Here is a 20150-nt window from a genome sequence, read left to right on the forward strand (position 1 = left end):
CTTACTTTGACGACAATTCGACTATAACGACTACAATTTAGTTTATTCCGAACGCTAAGTATTCCAACGATATTTACACACTTCCAGCCACCTATAGGGAGTGTAACATGCTCCATAAGAAAACATAAAGCTCAAATTTAAAGAAGAAACCTTACCTTACGTTAAACTTGTCAAACTCGCCATAACTATCAAAACGCGAAATCTGGGCAGCCCACTATCTTATATTGTCGCTTAGTTTCGGAGGGGTAATTGAGGGAAACAGGATTTGTGGCCTCAATGAAAGTTATAGACATGTGTATCAAGGTCGCAAACAATTTTGAATTACCCCTACAGTAATTTTGTATGAAAATATATGACCAAAATACTCACAGCTGTCCGTGTAGGATTTCCAAAACCCAATCTGGGCAGTACCTCCTCTCCACTTCCTCACCCTTTTTCGCGATGATAAAAGCAAAAGTGGATTTGAAAGTCTAAATAAAGGTTATAGACCTATGAAATACCTTTCCAAAACATATTGTATCACCCGAAACTAAGATATACACAAGAAGTTATACCAATATTACTAACAACTTTCCCCTTCAAAAACGGGTTTATGCCCTAGCGTTTTCTCTTTAAGTTTCTCTTAGTTTTCCTAGTGAAGAACTGAAAATATGGTTCCGTAAGCATCGTAACATACATATATACACCTCCACGTATTTTAGGAACATCGTATATAATTAATTCATGGAGAGAAAATTAGAAAACCTACCTTTAAACTTCCAAGCTATGGCTGCCTTTCTCTCTCACGTTCTCTCCCTATGCTGCTGATGTTTTTGGACTGATTTTGGCTAAGAATGAACTAATTAGTCACAATACACATATATATAGGGTGGCTATGGGGGTGACATGTGTCAGCCCCCTAGGGTGACACGTGTCCAGCCGTGATTGGGCCACCAGATCTATGCAACCAGTTAGGGGCTGCCACGTGGAAGTGGGGCCCACCTACCCCAAGCAGGTGCGTCATCTACTTGACCCCAAGCAGGTGGGTCACCTTCTTGCTTGAGGTGCTGCCATGTGGCACTCCTCCATTGGCTGCCACGTGTCACTTTTTTTCTTCTCCCTCGTGGATTCGTAATCTCTTCTTATTTTAAGAGCCTATATAATCCCTACTACGCAATCTTGGTACGTACTCCAATAGCTTAAGTATGTAAGACTTCCAAGTTAGTAGCTTACGTAGGTAACTCGAGTCCTACGACCCATTACTTGGCCCCCAATTCCTTCCAGACTCTTATGATTTCATCTCCAACCTTCTCTACTATGGTGTATCACATCCTCCCTTCGTTGGAGTCATTTGATAGTGTCGTAGCATATCCGGCAACAAAGAACCAGCCTGCCTCTCAGCTTTTCTTTGCTTTAGTTCTCTCTCACAGGCTGCATAGTATTTGGCACAACTTCTTCTTCTTCTTCTTCTTTCTTTTTCTTTTCTTTCCTTTTGCTTGTTTTTCAACGAATTTCTCCAGATCTGTTTAGATTTGGCCTGGATCTATTGATTTCTGGCGTCGTCTCGCGGTTTTCCATTTTCCGGCGTGAACAGTATTTCCGGCGTGAACAGTGTTTCTGGTGTGAACAGTATTTCCGGCGTGAACAGTGTTTCCGGTGTGAACAGTGTTTCCGGCGTGAATCAGGTTCTTTTCAACTGGAGTTGGTACCTCCGGTTTATCTATATTTTTGTTCATACACTTATCGTTGCATTTAGCTAACTTTAGATTTTTGAATAATTTATTAATTCCTACATATTTTCGTGGCTTTAGATAGTGATGGTAGATTAAGGTCATGTTCTCATTCAGGGACGGGGTCGGGGACGAGGGTAAGGAGGGGTAAGTGGGTTAAAGGAGCGTCTAGACTGAGAGTTGGTTCTTGGAATATTGGAACGTTAACGGGCAAATCCATAGAGCTAGTTAAAATTCTAAAGAAGAGAAAGATTAATATAGCTTGTGTCCAAGAGACCAAATGGGTAGGTTCTAAAGCTAGGGAGGTAGACGGGTATAAGCTTTGGTTTTCAGGTAGATCAAAATATAGGAATGGGGTAGGCATTTTAGTAGACAATGATCTAAGGGATCAGGTAGTGGAGGTTAGGAGAGTCAACGATAGAATGATGTCGATTAAGATGGTCGTTGAAGGGAGCACATTCAACATTATTAGTGCTTATGCGCCACAAGCGGGCTTAAGGGAGGAGGATAAGAGGCGCTTTTGGGAGGATTTGGATGAGTTAGTGGGAGGTATACCACCTACTGAGAAGCTTTTCGTGGGAGGGGATTTCAATGGGCACATCGGGTCTATTTCAGGAGGGTATGATGATGTGCATGGAGGCTTTGGCTACGGGGTCAGAAATGTAGGAGGCCTTTCACTTTTGGAATTCGCAAGAGCTTTTGGGTTGGTCATAGCCAATTCGAGTTTCCCAAAGAAGGAAGACCACTTGGTAACATTCCATAGTTCGGTGGCTAAGACTCAGATAGACTTTTTACTCCTGAGGAAGGTCGATAGAGGTCTGTGCAAAGACTGTAAGGTCATTCCGATAGACAACCTTACAACCCGACATAAGCTTTTGGTGATGGATTTAGGGATCAAGATGATGAGGAATAAGAGGGTCGGGGATGATCGATCTAGGATCAGATGGAGGAGTTTGACCACTGCAAATGCCCTGGAGATGGGAGAGAAGTTGAAGGCCATGGGGGCCTGGGATAGTAATGGGGATGCGACCAGTATGTGGGATAGGACGGCTAGTTGTATTAGGACTGTGGCAAGGGAAGTGTTGGGAGTCTCGACTGATAGTCGTAGTCGGCATCGAGGAGACTGGTGGTGGAATGGAGAAGTGCAAGAAAAGGTGGAAGCAAAGAAGATGGCGTACGCAAAGTTGATAGAAAGCACAGATGAGGTGGAGAAGTGGACGAATAGGGAACTTTATAAAATAGCGAGAAAGGAGGCGAAGTCGGCGGTTTCGACGGCAAAAACAACAGCTTTTGAACGCCTTTATGCTGAACTAGAAGAGAAAGGTGGGGATAGAAAATTGTTCAGGCTAGCCAGGGCGCAGGAGAGAAGGGCACGCGATGTGGACCTAGTGAAGTGCATTAAGGACGAGCATGGAAAAGTATTGGTAGACGAGACCCTCATTAAACAGAGATGGCAGTCCTATTTCCATAAACTCTTGAATGAGGAAGGGGACAGAGACTTTGTGTTGGGAGATTTAGAACATACAGAGAGGCGTTGCGATTTTGGGTATTGTAGGAGTATTAAGGTCGAGGAGGTTAAGAGTGTCGTTCGTAGGATGCGCTGGGGAAGAGCAACCGGACCTGACGAGATTCCTGGGGAATTTTGGAAGAGCACGAGTTCGGTAGGTTTGGAGTGGTTGACTAGGTTATTTAATGTCATCTTTAAAACGGCAACGATGCCCGAAGAATGGAGGTCGAGCATAATGATCCCTCTATACAAAAATAAAGGGGATATCCAGAGTTGCAACAACTATAGAGGTATTAAGCTACTAAGCCATACTATGAAACTGTGGGAAAGAGTGGTAGAGATGAGGGTGAGGAGAGACGTGTCTATTTCAGAGAACCAGTTTGGATTTATGCCGGGACGCTCAACTACAGAAGCCATCCATCTTATGAGGAGACTGGTGGAGCAGCATAGGGAGAGGAAGAGGGACTTGCATATGGTATTCATCGACCTAGAAAAGGCTTATGATAAAGTCCCAAGAGAAATACTATGGACATGTTTGAAGGCTAAAGGTGTACCTATGGCATACATTAGGGTGATCAAGGACATGTACGAGGGAGCCAAAACCAGGGTAAGGACAGTAGGAGGGGACTCAGAACACTTCCCAGTGGTGATGGGGTTGCATCAAGGATCAGCTCTTAGTCCTTTTTTATTTGCCTTGGTGATAGATGGATTGACGCGACAAATTCAAGGTGCGGTGCCATGGTGTATGCTCTTCGCGGATGACATAGTCCTGATCGATGAGACTCGCCACGGAGTTAACGCTAAGCTGGAGGATTGGAGACATACCTTGGAGTCTAAAGGGTTTAAGTTGAGTAGGACAAAGACAGAGTACTTAGAGTGCAAGTTCAGTGAGACACCTCAAGAGGTTGATGTTGAAGTTAGGCTTGGTGCTCAGGTCATCCAAAAGAGAAGTAGTTGCAAGTATCTTGGGTCTATCATGCAAGGCAGCGGGGAGATTGACGATGATGTCACACATCGTATTGGGGTAGGGTGGATGAAATGGAGGCTCGCTTCCGGAGTGCTATGTGACAAGAATGTGCCACCAAAACTTAAGGGCAAGTTCTACAAAGTGGTGGTTAGACCGGCTATGCTGTATGGGGCGGAGTGTTGGCCAGTTAAGACTTCTCACATTCAAAAGATGAAAGTTGCTGAGATGAGAATGCTGAGATGGATGTGTGGGCACACCAGGAGCGACAGGATTAGAAATGAGGCTATTCGGGACAAGGTAGGAGTGGCCTCGGTGGAAGACAAGATGCGGGAAATACGACTGAGATGGTATGGACATGTGAAGAGGAGAGACACAGATGCCCCAGTGCGGAGGTGTGAGAGGCTGGCCATGGATGGTTACAGAAGAGGTAGGGGTAGGCCGAAGAAGTATTGGGGAGAGGTGATTAGACAGGACATGACGCAGTTACAGCTTACGGAGGACATGACCTTAGATAGGAGGGTGTGGAGGACCCACATTAGGATAGAAGGCTAGTTCATAGTCTCGTTATTCTTCTCTATTCATAGGTGTAGTAGTGCATTACGATCTCTTGCGCTTTGACTTCTGATTTCTGTTATTTCTGTTATTATTTATTACTTTCTATGCTTTGATTACTCAATTTTACCTGTGACGCTTTCATTATTTATTTAATCGTTATTTGTTATTAGTCTTTATTTATTTGTATTTATTTGTCATCTATTCGTTATTTGTTTGTTGTTTTTCTCATAAAGCTTTTAATTTTCTATTCTTATCTAACATTTTTTTATGCATTTATGCTTTTACTGAGCCGAGGGTCTCCAGGAAACAGCCGTCCTACCTTGGTAGGAGTAAGGTCTGCGTACATTCTACCCTCCCCAGACCCCATGTTGTGGGATTTCACTGGGTTGTTGTTGTTGTATGATAATATCCAAGAAACTTATGAGACCTTCTGAGTTTTAATAGCGTGGGGTGTAACACCCACTTCTCTCCGGGGGGCTGCATTTTATGCCCGCAAGTACAGGTATAGGTTTTGGGAGTTCGTCATCTTAGGATCCCACTCAGCTCAGCTGGAAGAGGCTTCATTGTATCAAAGCCTAGTTTTTGGCACTGCCATTGATGTATAGTATCGTTTTGTTATTCAGGGGTAAGACGGGGGCCATGTCCCGCCATATGTTGTCATTGATATTGTTAGAGGTCTGTAGACATGTATATATGGGTTGTATGTGTAAGTATTGTTCAGCTGGGTCTACTGGAAATGTTGTTAAAGTTTATATGTATGAAAGCCTCATCGGTTTACGTGCCATTTCATGATGTGATACAAATGAAAGAGGCTACTAGTTTATGAAAATGTTATCACCGAATAGGGTTCTATTTCTTGGTATTATGATAATTATAGTTTGACTTGACCACAGCTGATAGACACGTATATGGGGGTTCAGATCGGACCCAGTCACAGCCTACGAGGTTGGGTCGTGACAGAAGTGGTATCAGAGTAGTTCGTTCTTGGATTGTCTGTAGACCGTGTCTAGTAGAGTCTTGATTATCGATATGTTGCGTGCCACATCCATAAACAGGAAGCTACAGGATATTTAGGATGTTACCTTTCTTTCACATCTGAGATCGTGCTTTAGATCAAAAATATAGGAAAATTCCTTATACTAACCTTGGATCTTAACAGAAGGACGACACCAACAGAAGGAAGTAATTGACGACATGGGAAGTTACGAAGCACGCAGGTAAGTAAAGTAAAGCCCAAAAGATATCTTTTGGGTAAGGTATTGACATGTGATTGAAATGTAAAGTTGAAACCTGAAAGGAAAGCAGACCAAAAGTGCAATAGATGCAGTTTGAGTTGGACATATAAGGTAAGTCCATTATGTTCATACTATTGTTAAATTGAAAGCCCCGTGTGGCTGCGGTATGAGATGATATTGAAAGCCCTGTGCGGCTGTAATATGATATGAATATATATATATATATATGTGTTGGCCTTGTGAGGCATTGTTGGTATTTTCTGCTTGCAGGTTTTGGGATAGTAAGGAGTGTAGAGGAAACTCTGCCGAAAATTTCCCAAAACAAGAAAAAGGGAATAAAACATAGATTTATAATATGTCTTGGAAATTGATACTGAGTACCCATATTATGCCAAATTAAAGCTATAAGAGGAACTCTTCATGTCGTCAATAAGGAATACCCTTTTTACTTGGGGAAGTTTATGTCAAAGAAACAAAAGTCTGTCTGAGCAATACAGTTCAGACCACAGTATCTCCAGCCGTAATTGTGTTGTAGAAAAAAGAGAAGCTCAAGTTGAAGGGTAAGATGTCCAATAATTGAGCTTTAATCATTTTGAAAGTGCCAAGCCCCCAACTCCTAATTGTAAATTAGATAAGTTGTTCATAACTTGAGGATAAACTCAAAAGGAGACCAGGTAGGGCAAGTATTAAAAGAAGTACTGTGATGTTTAAGAGATTCTGGTTTCTTCCAACAATGGTCGAAAAATAGTTTACGATAACAGTTTATAGTTCTCCATCGACTTATTGGGGAAAGGACTTCTAAACTGAAGCACCTCAAAGAGATGTCAGGAACTGAATATGAGTACGAACAAAAAGGGGGATATGTAAGTATGAATTGAACGGGGTGATACAATTATACAGGGATAAAGTAGGACCACTAGTAAGGCGTACGTGGTATATATTGACTAAGTTAAAAGCCTGTGTTGGGTACACACTAAGGGTAAGGTATATAAGGTATAAAGGAGTAATGCCCGTACACAACGTCGCCCCAAAAATAACAGAACCCCTAAGAGACAAAGATGACAAACTTAAGGAATAAATGGCGCAGCTTCCATTCATCCTAAGAAACAAAGGATATAGGTTGGGAAAGCCACTACTCCAAGAGAACATGTTTCCTAGTTAAAAGAAAATTTGAAATGGCTACAAGTGTATATTAACTTTTTATAGAGATAAGTAGAATGTGGCCTTGGACGAGTTGTTCCATAGGTCCCATTACTTAATTACAGATTAATAGATGAGGTGTCGCACTATGTGTGGGAAGATCCTGTCGTCTCATGATTTAGCAAAGGTTCTGTACATGGATAATCAGGTTGGCAAACAAAAATGCAGAAATATATAGACATGATACAGTACCAAGTACATTGGGGAAGGAGACTGGACAAAATTAAGACTGGACATAGAGCAAGGTATAAGCGGATAAAGGTATAAGTACCCCTCTAAAGGGGGGAAGCAAGTTAGAAAACTGCAAAGGGTAAGATGGAGGCAATGGATGTGGCAACATGTTTGAGATGGATGCTTAAACTTCAATAAGATCCTTTGTTAAACCAAGTTAGAAGGATCTGGAAGTCGTCAATAATTGGATAGAAGTTAGAATGCTATGCATGATAGTGTTAAGAAGTTTTCAACAAGACCTAGAGTAACATAATGCTAGAAGGTGAATGCGTATGAAAAGGAAAAGGGTATAACGATGAAAGGATATCAAATGATTCAGGAGACACTACAAAGGATAGCAACATCATGCTAAACTAAAAAGCCAAAAGGTTGGCTATAGAGTTGGTCGTAAATGAAATTACAATAGATAAATAACCAAGGAAAAGGAGTAAGAAACCTCCTATGATAGAGGATGAGAGGAGAAAAGAATGAATAAGGGAGAATGAAGTATAACAAGATGGGACAAGCAAGTTCAATGTGAGTAAGATGTGTACAGTAAAATGAACCAAGAGACGGAAGGACTACGTCTACCTCCTACAAGTTGCATCAGAATAGTCGTGCAACCTACGAATATGTATATATAAATATTAGGTTAAGTGAGTAAGTACAAGATAAAAGAAATAGGGGTTCAATAATGACAATACTGTTCTGATATTCTGGATACCCTACCGAGAGATACGGGGATGGGTTAAGCCGAACTATAGGAATGGAATTAGTACTACGGACAAAGTAAAACATTACCATGGTTGGACTAAAGATCTACCCCTATACCAGTTACAAAATAACGGAGGAAAGGGCAAGGCAACACATAAAGACTAGTGAGACGACGCTAAGATAAATTTTGGGCTAAGTTGAGTGCCTCGCACATTATTGCAAAGATTACCATGAAACGCGACATGAGGACTTCCCAGGGAGGTCACCCATCCCAGTATTTCTCTCGCCCAAGCACGCTTAACTTCTAAATTCTGGTGGAATTTAGTGCGATAGTGCGGGTGTGGTCGCGCGAGATGGAAGAATCTGAACTAGCGGCGGAGAAACAACATGACATCATATACTTGGAGTACTATAAGTTACGTTGAGGGTATTGTAAAAAGGACTTAAGCAATACAAGAAGGATTAGCTAATTGCTAACTGACGACGCACTTGAATGCCATAGTTCTGCAACATAGTACCAGTTAATGAGAGGCAACCCACAGAATGGCTATATGGGCCAGTGGGCAAGGGAATTTCGACACCACTTAGCAGCCAACTATGAGGGCGAAAAAAGCAAAACCCAAAAGGTAAGGGTACCAGTTGATGTAATTTACGGAAGACATGAAGTAATACACGAGGTTGAAAATCCCTCAATATGACCAGGGCTACAAGATTCACTTCGCACTCCAGCGCTAGATGACTCTGGAGGGAATGTTACCTATGGATTAACGATATTAGCCCCTGCTCCTTCGATCAAAGGCTACCTACTCATCCGAGAAGGTGTAAAATTATAGAGTAAAAGTGTAGGACCTTACGGAGTCCCCATAGCTATTATCCCAGACGAAGGAGCCCAAGTTACAGTTAACTACCAAGGATCAGTCCGCGAAGAAACTGGGAAGACAGATAAGTCTTCGTACACTACTTGACCCTCGAACCTGATGACCAAGCTAAATTGTACCACGTAAACGCTAGAAGATATGTCATGAGCTGGTGTTGTTAACTTCGAGAATAGCTGGGATGATTATCTATCACTTATCAAGTTGCCTATAATAATTTACTACTCTAGTATCCCAATGGCCCCGTACAAGACTGGTAGAGCAAGATTGTAAGTCCCCTATTGGATGGGTCAAAGTTAGAAAGACTAAGCTAAAATAGCCCCGACATGATTAAGCAAGCTATTGACTAACAACCCAGAGTCAGCAGAAATGATATACAGATAATCGACATTAACATACATAGTTCAAACTGATGATTGGATGTTCATAACAGGGTCACCCAGAAAAGGAAACTTAACCCAAAATATATTAAACTGTATCAAGTTGCTCGTAAGGTGGGCAAAGTGGCCGGTAAGTTGAGCTTACCACCTTATTTGGAAACTATATGCCCAATCCATCAGATAGGGATGCTTCGTAAGGGTACTGCCAAGCCACCTAGGGTATATTCCATAGATGATGTCCAGGGAATGGAATCCTGCGAGGAACAACCTATCGCCATCTTAGATCGCCAAACTAGAAGATTGTAGACTAAAGACGTTCCTTCCTTCAAGATACTATGGAAAAACCAAAACTAGAAAAGGGGATGACCTGAGAAATTGAAGAGGACATAAAACACAAGTATTTATACCCATTCCTGATGTTTACAGGTAACCCCAACTCCTGAAACTCGTATATTAATTACTTGGATGAAAGTATGTGTGATCGCAATAGAAAACAATCTCCCTACAATCGGTATAAGGTCTTGAGGAAAGTTTTATGTAACATTCAGGGATGAATCTTCTAAAGGGGAGAAGGATGTTACACCCCATTATCTAGAGCTCAGAATGTCTCTTAAGCTTCTTAGCAGTTACTATGTGATCCGAATAATCTACAATGCTATTAAACAACTCCAAGGAAGGGAGAATATGATGCCCCATAGTGGGGAAGGTTGGAAATAGGGTTATGAGGAGTCGGAAGAAGTTGGAGGCAAAGTAAGGAGTCATAGGACTCGACCTATCTATGTAAGCTACTAACTTAGAAGTCCTACACATAAGCTACTTGAGTACACGTCGATCTTAAGTAGCAAGAAGTGCATAGGCTCTTGAAGTAAGACAAGATTACGAGCTCACGAAAGAAAAATAAGGAAACGACGCACCTACTCGAAGTAAGTAGGTGATGCACCTACTTGGAAAAGAAGGTGATGCACCTACTTAGGGTCAAGTAGGTGATGCAGCATCTTGGGGTGGATGCCACTGCCATATGGCAGCATGGGATTGGCCAAATAAGTTGAGGTGGCACCCTAGGGGGCTTCCACATATCACCCTAGGGGGATGCCACGTGGAACCTTCTAAAGAGGTGTATATATATGTATTATGTGACTCTTAAATTTTTCATTATCCAAAAATCAGCCAAGAACTTTGAGAGAAAAATGTGAAGAAGGACAATGAACAAGGCAGCCACGGTTTTGAGAAATTAAAGGTAAGTTCTTCAATTTTTCTCCGTGAATTAATTATCTACGGTATTCCTCAACCACATGGAGATGTATATATGTATCTTACGATACCTATGGAACCGTATCTTCATCTTTACACTTGGGAAACTTGGAAGAAAGTAAGAAAGAAAAAGAGGAAAATGCTAGGGGTACAAGCTAGAGGGGCTATGGGTTGGGGATGCCAAGGTAAGCCTACGAGTTTTGTTCCGTGAATTAATTATTTGAGGTGTACCACGGTTATATAATAGTTTTTTATAACCAAAAATTCCAATTTGGGGCAGCGGAGAAGTAACACAAACAGCCCGCTCAATTTCAGCACATTTAGAGAAGTTCCTAGTTACAATTTGGCAGTTTTGGACTTCATGGGGTTGTTATGGAGTGTATTATGTAACTGTTTTACTGCTGTAAGTACAAAAAAAATCTTGGAGATTCTCAGCGAAAGAAACAATCTAAATTGAAGTCGTCGTAGTTAAATTGTAGTCGAAGGGAGGCGTTGTGTGGTTGGAGGCGTCTGCTGGTTGTGTGGTGAGTGTTGAAGGGCCTAAATGTCTTATAAAAGAGGTTTGGGAGCTGCTGGTTTCATCCACACGACACCCCGTTTCGTACGACTAAAGGTGTTACAAAATAAAGGCTAGACACCCTATTTTGATATCGTAATTTTGAGCGAGTCGTTTGGAGTTTATGTTGTATATTACTGATGTAAATTGCTTAAACATATACTGCAGGTTGTTGTTATTGGTTGTCTGTAGGTATTAGGAGTGGAGATGGAAATTCAGATAGGGCACATTGTAGGGGAGGTGCTGCCCAATTTTCGTTGACGCCTTAACTAATTAAAGAACTAGTCGAGGAGACGAACAAGGAAATAGATTCGATGAATACTAAGGTGCAACCTAAGATGCTGGAAAGTTAAGAGTGGTTTATATTCATATAACTTTCATGTTGAATAGGTTCAAAGGACGACGAGGCACACGGGATAAAGAGTAAACTGTATGAGGTATGTGAAGCTCTCTCTTGGCATGTTTTTAACATAGGTATGTAAAGCCTATCTTTTCTCTTCCTTTTGGCATTTCTTAGATGTAGGCTATGGATGATGAAAGATTCAGGGCAACTTCACTGTTAGGTTCTGAATATGACTTCAGGACTCTGAATCACTTATGGATGTTAAGACTTTTAAAGTAGTTAAACTCCTACTCCTCGAGTCTTCTATATAACTTTATAACGATTGATTCGACTAAGCTCTTTTTCATAAAAACAAAGGCTCTAAGATAAACAATGCTCGGACTGCTATAAGATATTTCATACTGGTATAAGTCTAAGATTTGCAAAACTCTCTTTTACATAGTCCTTAGTGACATTTAGAGGGTTTACATCAGATACTTTTTGCCATGATCTCTATGGATGATTCACCTGATGACTTCATTGAGTTTTCGATAATGATTGAAACTGTGTTTTTTTTCTCACCACTCTACTCGTGTATATTATAACACTTTTTTCATCGCACCTAGGCCAGGAATAGTAATTGTGCACAATTCCACTGTATTTTTCATCGCGCCCTTACTAGATGGCCAGGTACGTATGTATATATATGATAATGTGTTGTAATAAGGAGGTAATGGTATTACAGATATGATTAACCGGATCTCTGATAGGGACGGCTATATTGAAAATTTGAGCAGGCATATTTCATACTGGTATAAGTCTAAGATTTGCAAAACTCTCTTTTACATAGTCCTTAGTGACATTTAGAGGGTTTACATCAGATACTTTTTGCCATGATCTCTATGGATGATTCACCTGATGACTTCATTAAGTTTTCGATAATGATTGAAACTGTGTTTTTTTTCTCACCACTCTACTCGTGTATATTATAACACTTTTTTCATCGCACCTAGGCCAGGAATAGTAATTGTGCACAATTCCACTGTATTTTTCATCGCGCCCTTACTAGATGGCCAGGTACGTATGTATATATATGATAATGTGTTGTAATAAGGAGGTAATGGTATTACAGATATGATTAACCGGATCTCTGATAGGGACGGCTATATTGAAAATTTGAGCAGGCATAATTTTACTTTCCCAGGTATAAGTTGCTGATTTGATAATTTACCCCCTGCTTCTCTATTTTAGATATGCTTCCATTTGTGTTATGTTATGTTTTACGTACTTAGTACATATGTCGTACTGACCCCCTTCTCTCGGAGGGGCTGCATTTCATGCCCGCAGGTACAGGTAAAAGTTTTGGGAGTCTGTCATCTTAGGATCCCGCTTAGCTCAGCTGGAAGAGGCTCCATTGTATCGGAGCCTAGTTTTTGGCACTGGCCGTTGATGTATAGTATTGTTTTTTTATTCAGGGGTAAGGCGGGGGCCCTGTCCCACCATATGTTGTCATTTATATTGTTAGAGGTCTGCAGACATGTATATGTGGGTTGTATGTATAAGTATTGTTCAGCTGGGTCTATTTGAAATGTTGTAAAAGTTTATATGTATGACAGCCTCATCGGCTTACGTTCCCTTTCATAATGTGATAAAAATGAAAGAGGCTACTGGTTTATGAAAATATTATCACCCAATAGGGTTCTGTTGCATGGTATTATGTTAATTATAGTTCGACTTGACCACAGCTGATAGACACGTATACAAAGGTTCAGATCGGACCCCAGTCGCGGCCTACGGGGTTGGGTCGTGAACCTTAGCCCACTCCATGATTTTTTCTTTTCGGTTCTTTTCCAAGGGTTGTCCATTTTAACCGTTATCTTTTTTTTTTTTTAGGAGTAGATTTTTTTATTTTTATTTATTTATGTATTTTTTTGGAAAGAAAAGAAAAAAAACTTTTTTGTCTTGGTACTTGCTATTTAGGCCTAATCTTGAGCGATATTTTTCTATGAATGTTTGATTGTTCATTAAATAGTTGACTTTTTGACATCTAGGTTTATTGTTGTGGCTCTGTGTATAGCTTATTTTATTTTGTAGTTTGTTATGACCCTATCTATTTTACAAGCAGAATTGATCCATCTTGATTGAAACTTGTGCCATGTGTGGTGACAATTTATTTATTCAATATTTTGCATCTTAGTCTAGAACTTGCCCTGCATGTTATTGAAATAAAATAAAAAGTGTTTCTCTGTTTAGAAGATGATAATAGGATTTCTTTGATTTGTCTTGTAAATTTTAGCCTTTTCAGATATTATATCACTAGTCAGCCTTTTTGAGTTGTAGCCTTTTGTTTTTAGCCATATATTTGCCTTGACTATTTTGTTGAATCCCTAGTTTTTTCACGTTTCTTCCTTGAGCACTATTGCAAGACTTATTATAATTGTTAAATCTCAAGAAAAGAGATGGTTGAGTGTAAAAGTTAATCAATGATAGTTACAAAGTGATAAAAAAACCTCTTGAAAGAATGTGACATGAAAAGAAAAATAAAAGAAGAGAAAGGAATATTTTCATGAAAAAATAAGAAGAATGAAACGTTCTTGATGAGATGAAATTACAAGTGGAATAATTGCAAGCTTAAATTTGACGAGTAAGAGTCTTTCATTGAGACTAGGAAGTTAAAAGTTTATTGTTTTATTGTATATCTTGCATAATGATCGAGAATTGTACTTGATATTTTAAAATTTCTGTATGGCCCAATTGTATGTATCAACCAAAGTGGTGGCATTCCTAGTTTCATTTTTTAATGAGATTTAATATTTGCTCAAGGACGAGCAAAAGTTTAACTTTGGGGTCACCAAAAATTGTTGCTATCAAAGCACACGCAAGTGAACGCGGTCTTACAAGTAATATAGTGGCTCACTCTCTCAAATGAAGTCACAAGTTACTCAAGATAAACCATAGGCCTGCCCTTAGTGTACTACGCATCTCAATTAAGGTATCTAATATTTAAAAATCACTTAGGACTTTTTCGGGTTGTCAAATTACTGATTTATAGGGTTGATTTTACAATTACTATTATGCCCCATACTTCTAAACTTCGGAAAGCCTTCTTAAACTTCATAAAAGTTGCCATGTGACCCCAATTAGCTACAACGCTATCAAGTAACTCTAAACAAGGGAGAATGGGATACCCCATAATAAGGAAGATTGGAAATAGGGCTATAAGAATCCAGAAGGAGTTGGAGGCCAAGTAAAGGGTCGTAGGACTCGACTTACTTGCATAAACTACCAACTTGGATGTCTTATGTAATTAAGCCACTTGAGTACACGTTGAGCTTAAGTAGAAAGGAATACATAGGATCCTGGAGTGAGATGAGATTATGAACCCACGGAAGAGAAATAAGGAGGCGATGCACCTACTCGAAGCAAGTAGGTGATGTACCTACTTGGACAAGTAGGTGATACACCTAGTTAGGGTCAAGTAGGTGATGCAACATCTTAGGTGGACCCCATGTTTCCATGTGGCAATCAAGGATTGGAGGCATGATTGAGGTGGTGCCCTAGGGGTCTGCCACATGTCACCCTTAGGGGATGCCACGTGGCACCTCCTAAGGAGGTGTATGTATTATATGCTGGAGTATATCTCATTTTCAGCACTTCTAACTTTAGAGAATTGAGAGAAAAATGTGAGAGCAAGAAAGAGGCAGCCACAGATTGCTCCAATTCAAGGTAAGCCCTGATTTCATTCTGTGAATTAATTATTTAAGGTATCCTGTGGTGATATGATGGTGTTTAACAACATAAATTTATAGTTGGGGTTTTGAGGAGGTTCTTATTCTTGTCAACAAACCCGTTTTTGGAATGGGACTGTTGTTAGTAATACTAGTATAACTCATTTTGTAAAGCTTCGTTTCTAGTGATTCAAGATGTTTTGGAAAGATATTTCATAGGGATATAACTTTCATTTGGACTCTAAAACCCAATTTTGATTTTATGTACTCAAAAAAGGATGATGAAGTATAGGTGAGGTGCTGCCTAGTTTTCATTTTGGAAATCCTACACGGGATGCTATTGGTATTTTGGGCATATCGTTTTGTACAGAATTGTTGTAGGGGTGATTCAAAATTGTGCGACCCTAAGACACATTTATATAACTTTTATTGAATCCACAAAGCCTGTTTCCCCCAATTACCCCTTCGAAACTAAGCGACAATATAAGACAGTAGGCTATCCAGAATTCACGTTTTTATAGTTTTGACCAAGTTGTTTGGGGGTTTGTATTGTGTAATGCTGAAGTAAATTACTTGTGTGTATGATTCTGGTTGTTGTTGTTGGTTGGCTGTAGTAATTAGGGAAGTGATTGTAAATTTGGATAGGGTATGTTTAGGGGAGATGCTACCCGATTTTCATTAACTCTTTAACTAGTTAAGGAACTAGTCGAGAAGGCAAGCGAGGGGATAAGTCCTATAAATACTTGTGTGTAACCTAATGTGCTGCAAAACCAAGGGTTGTTAATATTTGTATTACTTCCATGTTAAATAGGTTTGGAGGATGACGACGTGAACGTGATTAAGAGAAGTCCGTAAAAGGTATGTAAAGCATGTCTCTCTTTTCTTTTGCGCATGTCTTAGATTTAAGTGACAAATGATATGTGTATGAAGCCTGGGGTAATTCTATTCATGATCTCTGAACATGATTCATGATTCATAATTCGTGTTCACTTCTGAATGTTAAGACTCTTAAAGTAGTTAAGCTCTCATCCCTCAAGTCTTCTATATGCTGAAAAGTAGTGTATGTAAAGTTAATGTTTCCTTCTTTTGGCATGTCTTCAAGTTAAATAGTGAATGATATGAGCTTGAGAGTAAATCTACTCATAAATACCAAGTGTAATTCACAGTTCTTATGTACTCCTTGATGAAAGCACTCTTACAGTAATTGAAGTAGGGCTTCTCAAGCCTTCCATACGTTAGAAGGGGATGAGTATGTAAAGCTACCCGTTCTTCTCTTTTGGCATGATTAGATATAAGTATTATGTATAGGAAATTGGGAGTTATTCCACTCTTAAAACTCTGAGTGTGAGTTAAGGCTTTTGTTCACTTCCTACTAATTAGAACTCCTATAACAAGTTGAGTCATTACTTTTCAAGTCTTCCATGTGATAGAAAGTGGTATATGTAAATCTTGTCTTTTCCTACTTCTAGGAAGATTGGACTAAGGTACTATAGAACACAGAGTTGGAGATAGCTCCATTTATAGATTCTGGATGTAACTCATGACTTGTACCCACTTTTGAATGATAAGGGCCTTGAAGTAGTTGAACTACGACCCTTGAGACTCTTACAGGTTGAATAGTGTTGGGATGTGTAAGCTTCTATACCTAGGGGCTCTTGAACATGATTTATGGTGATATCTAAGGGATGTTTGATATGTTACAGAGTTTTACGTGCACGTATATGCATTATGATATATATGGATCGGGCCAAACATACCTCGGCATATTTTGCTATGTAAGGATCGGGTCGTACATCCCACGGCATGTTGGGTTGTTTACGGATTGGGTCGTTGTACCTTGGTATTATTACACAATATATGGATCGGGTCATCATTCCTCGGTATTATTATATGATATACAGATTGGGCCATCGTACGTCGACATTATTACATGATATACAGATTGGGCCATCATTTCTCGGTATTATTATATGATATACGGATCGGGCTGTTGTTCCTTGGCATTATTATAATATATGTGGATCGGGCCATCATTCCTCAGCATGTACTTTCTATATACATGGATTGGGATGTACATTCCACAGGACTAATGGTATATATGTTCTTATAATGACAAAATGATGTAGTTGTTACACAAATCCCCGAACGGGCCGGATACAGTATGTGATGATAGTATGTATGCCTTTATTTTATAAGATGCAAGTGCGGTATATAGCTAAAAGTTATACTCGCCCTTGCATCCCTATTTCAACTGTTGTCTCAGTTATAATGTTTTATGCTTTATATACTCAGTACATATATCGTACTGACCCTCCGTTCTTTGGGGGGCTGCATTTCATGCCTGCAGGTACAGATATTTATTTTAGAGATCCGCCAGCTTAGGATTTTCACCCAGCTATGTTGGAGGTGCTCCACTATTCTGGAGCCCAGCTTTTAGTATTGATTTGCTAATGTATACATTTGTTTATTTAGGAGTATGACGGGGGCCCTGTCCTACCATATGTTACTGTTAATATTCTTAAAAGTCTGTACACATATATGTGGGTTGTACATGTAAGTTCTGTTCAATTATGTCCACATGGTGAATGGCAAATGCTAAGTCGTCATGGCAGGCTTGTTGACTTGCACGCCCTTTCATGATAAGATACAAATGAAAGCGGCTACATATACATAGAAATGCTATAACCCATTGGGGGTCTTATGTATAATTCTTATACTGATTGTTACATCTGATAGATAAGTATACAGGGGTTCACATCGGACCCCAGTCGCGGCCTACAGGGTTGAGTCATCTCAATTATGATCTCTCGACCTGTAATTGCTTGCTTTTGTTGACAACCTAACTACATCATTGAGCGGAGATAAGCATGAACAGACAAAGATGCATTGATCCTATCATCTTGTCTAGTAACCAAATATGGTGTATAGGTATGTGTCACGGTCATCCTATGCACGAATTATCCTATGCAATTCTAGAACAAGCATGTTCCCTATATTCTAGTGTTGTATCTCCTTTCCGTCTCTCGAGTTATCGTTAGACAATAAATTTATTCTAATGGTGATCAAGCATTAAAATAGTAGAATAAAGAATATAGGAGTAATAAAAATGATAACCAAATTCATCCATTAAATTAATTTTCAACAATCATTCGTAGTCACAGCCCTAGAACAAGTGTCTTTAGCTACTAATGTCTTAAGAAAAGAAGAAGAAGAAGAAGAAGAAACGAACCCTAGGTCAAAAGTTAAATGTCCATTCTCTCAAATCTAATTTTTATGGAATATTTATAGGTGTAGGAAAAACCTCAAAATAAAATAACTGAGTCCAAAACTAATTGGGAAATCAAAATCAAAAAGAATTAGATTTGTGCGTGACACTGTGCGCGTGAACTTTTGTTGTTGGTTTCAATGTTTGGCTGCCACATGGAAGCAGTCACAATTTCATTCCCTTTTTCCCTATTATAGAAAACATATAATAATAATATAATATTCAATTTAATTTATTAAGTTGTCTTCTTGATTTCCTTCTTCAATCTTTCATTTTAATTCATTTTGGCTCCAAATTTCTTCATTTTCATGTCAGATTAATCCTACAAAGAAAATACAAAATTTAGCACAGTCCATAAAATTTATGCTTAAAATGATAAATAAAAATACTAAATATGAGGTAAATAATGACTAAAAATATATATTTTTGGCCTCACATCACCACCCCATACTTAAACTTTTGTTCATCCTCGAGCAAAATTAAAGCTCATCAAAAAATTCAAACTAGGACTTCCAACCCTTTGGTTGATACAAACAAATAGGCCATAAACAAATTTTAAAACATCAAGTACTATTTCCAATAATTATGCAAGATATACAATAAAACAACAACCTTCTAACTTCCTATCCTCAATGAAGGACTCTAACTCATCAAATTTAAGCTTGCTCACCTACTCCATCAAAGAAAACTAATAAAATCACATATCTATCATGAAACAAGTGCCCTCACAAGAAGAAATAGTCCACACACTTAATTTAAGAATTGAATATAAATTAAGGACTTAGCACCAAAGAGCAACTCTCACATTTACAAAAGAATTCACATGTATTCACAAAGTACTATAGGCTTGTCCATTGTGTACATCTCCACTAATTAAGCATGCTCGAATAGAATCAAATAGGACTTTTAACGGTTGTGATGTAGGCTAGGGGATGGGTTGGAAAACTATATAATAATGACTTACACTTCCCTAAGCACTTTTGCACTTTAAGATTCTTGGTATGGATTGGTTACACGCCTCTTATGCATCTATATGTTGTAGGACCCGTGAGGTTAAGTTTCACTTTTCTAATGAGCCTGTTCTTAAATGGAAAGGTAATGATTTGGTGGTTAAGGGTCGATTTATCTCATGTCTTAAGGCCCAAAAAATGATTTGCAAAGGGTGCATTTATCATATTGTGTGAGTTAGGGATATTGGTTCTAAAACTGCCACTCTAGAATTGGTCCCTATAGTTAATGAGTTTTTCAATGTATTTCCTGATGATTTGCCCAGTTACCTCCCAAAAGGGAAATTGGTTTTGGCATAGATCTCTTTCTCGATACCCAACCTATTTCTATTCCTCCTTACAGGATGGGTCTGGTGGAACTTAAGGAGTTGAAAGAGCAATTAAAGGATTTTTTGGATAAGGGTTTTATAAGGCCAAGTATTTCATTGTGGGGTTCTCCTATGTTATTTTTTAGAAAGAAGGATGGGTCACTCCGAATGTGTATAGATTATTGGAAATTGAACAAGGTAACCATAAAGAGCAAGTATCCAATTTTGAGGATACATGACTTTTTTTCCCAATTACAAGGAGCAAGTTACTTTTCTAAGATTGATCTTTGATCCGATTATCATCAGCTAAGGGTAAGGGAGTGTGATATCCCAAAATGGAATTTCGAACAAGGTATGGTCA

The 20150-nt window shown here is 39.3% G+C and overlaps 1 pseudogene; it reads right to left on the minus strand.

Moving 5' to 3' along the window:
* Positions 1-8329: 8329 nt before the first annotated feature.
* LOC129904178 (5S ribosomal RNA) lies at positions 8330-8449 on the minus strand (annotated as a pseudogene).
* Between the last annotated feature and the right edge of the window lie 11701 nt (positions 8450-20150).

This window comes from Solanum dulcamara, chromosome 1, assembly GCF_947179165.1.
Source record: "Solanum dulcamara chromosome 1, daSolDulc1.2, whole genome shotgun sequence".
In the NCBI taxonomy this organism is placed as follows: domain Eukaryota; kingdom Viridiplantae; phylum Streptophyta; class Magnoliopsida; order Solanales; family Solanaceae; genus Solanum; species Solanum dulcamara.